Raw genomic sequence first — 8,666 nt, forward strand, 5'->3', positions numbered from 1 at the left:
TGTGCATATGATGATGCCTGTGCTGCATCCCTGACATCCACACCATCGGTGCAGGGACATGCTCATATGGTCTGATGCACAGGGTGAACAGACTAGGAAAATAAGTGTAGTTTACAGTTGTTGAGTACTGTTGGCAGGCAGCAGACATACCATGTACTACAGGTGTGCAATGCATTCCGTACCAACAGTATGTGTCTTGTGTAACAACAGTAACTGCATGTTGGTCATGATGTTCTGCTTTCCTCCTTCAGGTCTAATTGCACGTGCCGGTGGATGTCAGTGTTTGCAGTTAGTGTCCCATATGTCAATGTGGACTACTCACAGGTATGTATGAATATACCAGCATGCACCTTGTAGCTGCCACATCACAGTGAGAATGTTCCATGTTCCAAACACGTCTACTGATCCAAGAGCATGATAGCTGTGTATTAAGCTACTGTGGCTACAGATGTGACATCCATACTGGGTGACATCACATGTACAGTTACATGGAGTGGTGAGATAAGAGAGCGGTCTAGCTGATTACAAGGGTAGAGGCCAGTGGGAAGTGTGATGCCTCATTGGGAAGCAGTAATACATGTTCCCATGACAGGATGCCAACTGCACACACTCAGGTATTGACACACATGTATTCAGTGACACAGTAACACACCCACACACTCACAGATTCGCCGACACAGTAACACACACTCACACACAGTTGCTACTGTTGAGATGAGGACCCCTGCCTATGTGCAAATCATCATTACAGTACTGTGCACCTACATGAAGTGCCACAGAGAATACACATGTACAGGTAGTCAGTATGGCCTAAGATCAGGGACATCAACATGGATAATAGATTGCATCGCCTGGATGGGGGGAGGGGGTCTTATCAGTTCAATATGGTAACATACATCCTCACTCCAGGGACCAGACAGCCATACACACACACATACACACACACACACACACACACACACACACACACACACACACACACACACACACACACACACACACACACACATATATACACACACTGTGGCATTCACTATTGAATACACCTAAGTCACGCACATACAGATACCTCACATGTGTGAGATACACGCCCCTGCCTATGTCCTGATTTCTACATTGCAGTTTGTACAGATGTCTACACTAGTGTACAGGAGAGTGAGTAACAATTGAGATGTATTCCCCACCATACGTGACATATATGGACACACATGCAACCACACATGCCAGTACTGTGAATCAAACACCTGCCTAGCTCATGATATGTATGACAGACTTACAGCAGTATTGCACGCATTACAAAGTGTACTGATGCTTCCTTTGGCAACAGTGCTGATATATGCACATGGGAGGTCATAACTGTTACAGGTGTCAAGTGATATACCTTCGGTGTCACCCTGACCGCTGTCTATGTTGTGTGTTATGCCCTTCAATTAATGAAACCATTGCTTTCCGGTTATACAGGTTATTGTAGGACCGCTTGTGACACACCTGTGAGCTGTCCTCATCAAACATCCATCTGCAAAGATGCCCCACCACTTAGTTATTTCCACACATCTTTCCGTATCTGAGGTACATCTTTCCGTACATTCAGCATATCACCATATACAGTTGGCAATGTTGAGGCTGCATCGCAGCTGCATGATGTACTAAGATACACGTCACCTGCATACATCAGCAACTGCACACGCATGGTATCTGAACTCATACCACTACATGTACATGTTTGTAGGTCCTACACTCCTGTCATTTGGGCATGTTTGTAGGCATTGCAATTGGTGGACATGTGTAATGACATACATGACACATGGACTGTTGTATGATATGATAGGTGCAGTGGGTGACTGGTACAGAGGTAATGTTACCTCTGTCAACATTAATATCACACCTTATGTACTGTTAGCATTCAGCAGACATGGACCTACATTCCATGTGCATGTGTGTAATGGCTGTAGCCACCTGTCTGCACAAAGGACAACAACAGCTATGCTATTTACATGTATGTTGTGTGTGTGGCATGTACATATCCAGGGCAGGTACATGTATGTCATATCCAAACATGAGAGTGTTTACTGGAGTACAGTAACAGTCATCTGCTAATACTGTAAATAACTGAGGGCCCCTGGTATGTGCACAGCTGACCTGGTTACAGACAGCGGTGTCATTGCATTGAATAACACATGATGCAACTGTGTTAGTACATGGGTACTCTCTACAGTTGATGTAGAGCTTGGTACAGTCCACTGGTCAAGGGTCACCATGGTGGTGTACTCTTATATGTCCTACAAGATGTATAGATGTGTGTTGGTGGTCCGAGGGCATGGTGGTGTCTGAGGTTTACATCCTAGAATGCAGCATTTGACACTGTGTCCTGCACCTGACTCATTTGTGATGCCTTTTGTGGGAGTACCAGTCAGTACATGTGAGTGGCCTCTATGTATGTGGGGACACCACCACCTGGAGCAGTCCTGTGTTATGGCCCACATGTCTGGTTCTGAGGTATATGGTGGTAGTGCTATTGTGCACTACAGAGCCTTCAGCCAGGTGTTCCTCATTGCACAGATGTCAGTACTCCCCATTGTTGGATCTACAGTGAGCAGCTGTGATTATGGATGCTACACATCTAGCACTGGTTAGCATAAGCATACGATGCAGTTGTCCTCTAGGTGTCACGGTGTTATCCTGTGTTTAGGACATTTGCCTTGGAATGGCACTATATGGGCGAATGCAACTTGGGTATTATCCCCACTCCCTGGAATCATGGATGCATGTGATATGTGTCAAAGGCCTGTCTACTGTCAGTCATGTCATCCCAGAATGACAAACACTGGACAATGTCATAATTACAGCAGGACATTGGCTCATTGTATTTATCAAGAAGTTGTCACTCCTAGCAAGGCTCATTGTGTTGGTCAAGCAGTTGCCACTCCTATCAAGACATCACTGAGAGTGGTGGTATTGTGCTTGATATAGGATGGTACATCTAAGGTGACAGACAGCAGCAGACATGTATAAGACTGGTGTCAGATATATAGAGGGCAGCATTCCTGCTAACAATGGCAGCTACTAACACCAGAGTCCATTACAATGTATTCTTTACGTCTAACTGTAATAGCATGGCCACTGTGGCCTTCCGTGTTTAGAATCAGAGTGCATCCCAGACAGCCCTGTGCTACTAAGTGTATGAGCATGCCCAGTATAACCTTGTGTAGATGGACAAAGTGCATTCGGAACAGCCCTGTGCTACTGTGTGAGCATGCCCAGTGACACCTTGTGTCGGTTATGTGCCTCTGTGTGTATGGGCATGGCCATTGTAAATCTGTATAGTGATAGTAGTCATCCATTCCACAGATGGGCATACTCCAGGTCGGGATGGATTCCTACTTTAAACACACAGGTTCACAGGTATGTACATCTTAACTGCCAGCATCCCTGTTGATGTCCGCATTCCTAGAAGGTCATAATGACAGCCTTCACATGTGTAGTCTGTGTGGCATGACTCGTAACTATGTAGTATTGTAATAGTGATCTGTAGATAGGCAGGTGTTCGTTCCCAACACTGGCATGTGTGTGTGTGTGTGTGTGTGTGTGTGTGTGTGTGTGTGTGTGTGTGTGTATGTGTGTGTGTGTGAGTGTGTGTGTTTGTCTCCGTCTGCCTGAGGACTGAATAATGCTTTTAGACTGCTCACACTCCATACAATTCCTATACCCACCTTTGGCAAGGCTGATGATGTCACCCACCTAGAAATACACCTCTGGGAGTGCTGTGGCCCAATAATCTCGGTAGCGCATTCTGTAACTGCGTAATGCTGTAGTGTAATAAAGTAGTTAGGTCGGTGTTCTAATCCCAGACTTGTCAAGTGTGTGTTTGTCCCTGTCTGTCTGAGGACTGAATAATGCTTTTAGACTGCTCACACTCCATACAATTCTTATGCCCACTTTTGGCAAGGCTGATGATGTCACCCACCTAGAAATACACCTCTGGGAGTACTGCCCAATAATCTTGGTAGCGCATTCTGTAACTGCATAATGCTGTCATGTAATAAAATAGGTAGGTCAGTGTTCTAATCACAGACTTGCCAAGTGTGTGTGTGCTTGTCCCCGTCTGCCTGAGGACTGAATAATGCTTTTAGACTGCTCACACTACATACAATTTCTATACCCACCTTTGGCAAGGCTAATGATGTCACGCAGCTAGAAATACACCTCTGGGAGTGCTGTGTGCCAGTAATCTTGGTAACACGTTCAGTAACTGCGTAATGCTGTAGTGTAATAATGTAGTTAGATCAGTGTTCTAATCCCAGACTTGCCAAGTGTGTGTGTTTGTCCCTGTCTGCCTGAGGACTGAATAATGCTTTTAGACTGCTCACATTCCATACAATTCCTATACCCACCTTTGGCAAGGCTGATGATGTCACCCACCTAGAAATACACCTCTGGAAGTGCTGTGTCCCAATAATCTCGGTAGCGCGTTCTGTAACTGCATAATGCTGTAGTGTAATAAAGTAGTTAGGTCAGTGTTCTCATGTCAGGTGTGTGTGTGTGTGTGTGTGTGTGTGTGTGTGTGTGTGTGTGTATGTGTGTCTTCCTGCATGAAACAAGTACAGTGCTTTGTAGAGTATACACTCTCTGTACAAATCACATGACCACCTCTGTCAATTCTGCTGTTGTCACCCACCTAGGTCTACACCTGTAGGTGTGCTGTAACCTAGTATTTGCCATAGCGCGTGCCCTAAAAGGATATTGCTGCAGTGTGATACAGTAGATAGGGGCTTGTATACAGGACATGGCAAGTGTGTGTTTGTCTGTCAGAGCCTGTGTAGAGGTAGCTGTGAGTGTCTTACCATTGGACATGTTGGGGAGCGGATTTTGTAGTTTTCTTATATGGTGTCCATCTTATGACACATTGGCCACCTCAAGAGGAGTACAGCTGTCAGTCAGCCACGGGACTGTGTTGGCAAGCCATACCCCTACATCTGGCAAAAGGCCTGGTGAACAACGTATGCAACCCTACTAGTACCCGGTATATGTCCTGCACCCATGTGCCATGCAAAAACACAGTTGCCTAGGATATCCTGCTATGTTGCTAGTACCATGCGCATTGATGACAGATAGTAGGCATGGTGTGAATGCAGTGGCCTGCAGAGGGCATGGCACTCTGTACAGTAGTACAATAGGCACATATTAGCGGATATTGTGCCTTCACTATGTTACCCATTGGATGCCTGCAACATATGTGGTGCCATCAAATGTAATCCACAGAGGCCATACAATGCCATACACATGTTCCCTGTATGGACCAGTGTCACTGACACCAGGGAATACCTGTATCATACTATCAATGCAGGTGCAGGGTCACCCTGCTCACTATAAGCAGGTTCAGCCACACCAGGACAGTATTGGCATATCGGGGATAACAGTCTGTGTACACAACATGATGTGCCTGCCAAACCAAGTACACCTGTACATGTCACTGTACAGTATTGTGGGATATGCACATCCCAGGCAATGTCCATGTGAAGGACTATCAAACACAGACATGGCATGCATTGCAAAGCTATGGCCGTACACATTGGTAATTAGGATGTCAGGGCAGATCATGCAGTAGCCATCTGTATGGGACATTGCAGACACTACACCCCTGCACTGCACACCATTATCAGTTGACGCAATGCCAAGGAGTACCCCTCATCCAGCCTTGTACAGCCATCTTGCACAGGCAACCATTACACACCCATGCAGCAATGCATACATGCATGTCAGTACTGGCACCTTGTGTCTGTGTGTGGGTTATGATGTTCCCGACCACAGTCACTCCCAGTATAACCCTTGTTGGCATACCAACAGATGTCAAACACTTTCACATACCCTAGCCCATAGAACCTCCAGATATCCCCTGTGGTGCATGTAGTTTTGTGCATTACTGCAGTGTAGTAAACTAAGTAGTTAGGTTGTGTATTTGTGGCCCTGGCAAAGAGTGTCAATGCGTGTCCATTAGAGAGTGTGGTTGTGGTGACAATGGCATACATTCATGTGTACAGCCATGTGTGCCACACCTAATGTATGTCTACTATATCTCTGTTGCAGATGTCACTCATCTACACACATATATGTTCTTACAGCACAGCAACATGACACCTCTGTGGTACATGTAGTAACGTCATGCACATGTAATAGTAATGACTAGTCAGTCAGGGGTTTGACCCCTGTACTGTTATGCGTGTGGCAGATGATGCTTAGGGTTAAGTCTCCAAGCCCTTCCCTGGTGTACTTTGCCTGTCCCACCCACACGCTCTCTGGTGGATGTGAAGGTGTATACCTGCTCAGCAGCAGCATGTGTATTGTAAGTGATGGACATGATCAGGTGATAGCCTCTGCACCTATTGCAGTCCTCCTCTAGCTGATTGCATGTGGAACAGCTGTGATGGTGTTCCCATAGCAATTCACATGGTAATCACAGTACACTCTCTAGGGAAAACATGTTGGTATTTGGTCATGACAGTCGCTGTGAGTAGTACCTGGATGTGGTGTTCTGACATGACATCACAGATTATATCTGGATGTACCTCAAACATTATACACAGTGGGAAATAGCCTAAAGACAGGAGGGTGATGTGCCACACATGACTACAACATGTAAGTGTAGCTATGCTGCATTGAGACTACTGCCTGTTTAGCATGTGTGTGGTAATGGCTATTCTGCATGTTCTAATACAGAAATGACAGTACTCTGTTCATGAGAGACCCCCATCTGTAGGGCCATCTGTGAACTGGTCAATGTGTGCAACCATTTGTTTCCTATGTTACACACTGAACACACATCTGTGCACAGCAGAAGCATAGTGTGAGGATTGCAGTCAGTACATGATGATAGGGATGTGTTACTGCCATCGCATCCCTGACTGGACATGTGTCACATGAAACAGTGGCATGACAGACACTGTCTGGGGTTCCCAGTGACAAGCCAATAACGGGCAACTGTTCATAGCTGCGGTCACATGTCTACTACACATTGTACAGATGGCATGCAGTATATATGCATGTGTTGTGCTCCCTCTGCAAATGTATACCATCTGTTGTGTTGGGTTGATGGTGATATCTATGCATACTGTTGTAGGTAATCCTGTATGATGGTGTCTATCACTAAACCATATGCGGGTTTAAACTGCAACACCATAGGCAGAGTGGGTTGGGAGATCCCGGCAGAACCTCCTGTCCCACTTTAACTGATCATGGCACTGGGCACTAGCACATCTGGGGCCCAGCCTTGGACATCAACCTCTGTTGGCTCTGCACCACCTTCTGGTGGTACCACCACTGAGGATGGAGCATGTCCCCCCTGGGAGCAGGACCAGACAGGTACATGTCTGCTGTCGTGCTGTCCCAGACGTGTTGCGTTGGGGGCTCACTAAGGGGTTCCAAAGCCAGATATGCAAGCTCAACGGTGAAGTGCCACATTTACAGAGTGATGCTGCCTCTCCTGGACAGCCCCCAGAACTGCCTCCTTTGCAGCTGTGTAGGTGCAGTGACGGCTGCCCATGGCTGGGGACCTCCGACCCACTGTTCCCATGGGCTTGTGAATGCCGAACACCCATCCCCGTCCAGGGTGTATCCCCCCCACATGTGTCATATACCAACCCTGTATGCTGTCTTGTCTGTTATCCTACCCTACCTATCCTCCACGGCCATACCTACACACCTTCCCCTACATTTGACCCTTACCTACAGAAACATAAGGCCAATCGGCTCCTAGGACATCTGCCCTATACATAGCTGTCCATTTCACACACGTGCCCACTGGACACATGTAACCCTTGTAATATACATCGCAACATACTCCTGTTATCTTCACCCCATGTCCCTCATGATCCTGGTATGCACATCACTCATAAATGGTCAACATACACCTGATGAGGACAACCCCATTGTACACAACACTACCAGTCCCTCTATGGTTACCCCATTTACCTTTATCATGATGATGATGTTGCACACAGCACCTTGCAAGAGTACTGTTCACACATAATGATTGGTGATGTATATAGCCAATGTACAACTATTTGCGTGTATGAATGACACATGTCTATCTGAGGGAGTCTTGAGATCACACAGAACAACAACACTACATAATTCATGCGTCGCTGGTGTTTCCCGTTTCATTCGTTTGTAATGCTTTGTTGCCACATGGTATGTTCCTGATATATCTCTATATATGTATGTACCTATATGCTGGACATACACACTCACATATACATCTACATGATGGGATACATTCCTATACTGTTGAATGACTGCGCTGTATGATATGTTTGTGGTACTGTCCATTGTCTGTATATCTGCCATGGCGTATTGGTAATTCACATTAGCTGTGTGTGCAGGATCCTGGTTCTGAGCCTTGCAGAGGACATTTATTTGATTGCAGGGTAGAACAAGGCCATTGGATACGGAGGGACTAAGGCACATTAAAGCAGTTGGGAGCATGTGTGCGTGAGTTTGCGTGGTGTTAAGCACTGCTGACCTCTGGTTACAGCTTCTTACACTCGGTTAGCCTCTACATTGCTTTGCCAGTGCAATACTCGCATACTGGTAGCCAAACAGGCTTACACTCGCTCGCTCCCGCACTTGCAAATGCACCGACATTGGTGCTTGCATCTGACACTCACACCCCT

This window comes from Protopterus annectens, chromosome 5.part0 (genome assembly GCF_019279795.1).
Source record: "Protopterus annectens isolate FY-2018-M chromosome 5.part0, PAN1.0, whole genome shotgun sequence".
Classification (NCBI taxonomy): domain Eukaryota; kingdom Metazoa; phylum Chordata; order Ceratodontiformes; family Protopteridae; genus Protopterus; species Protopterus annectens.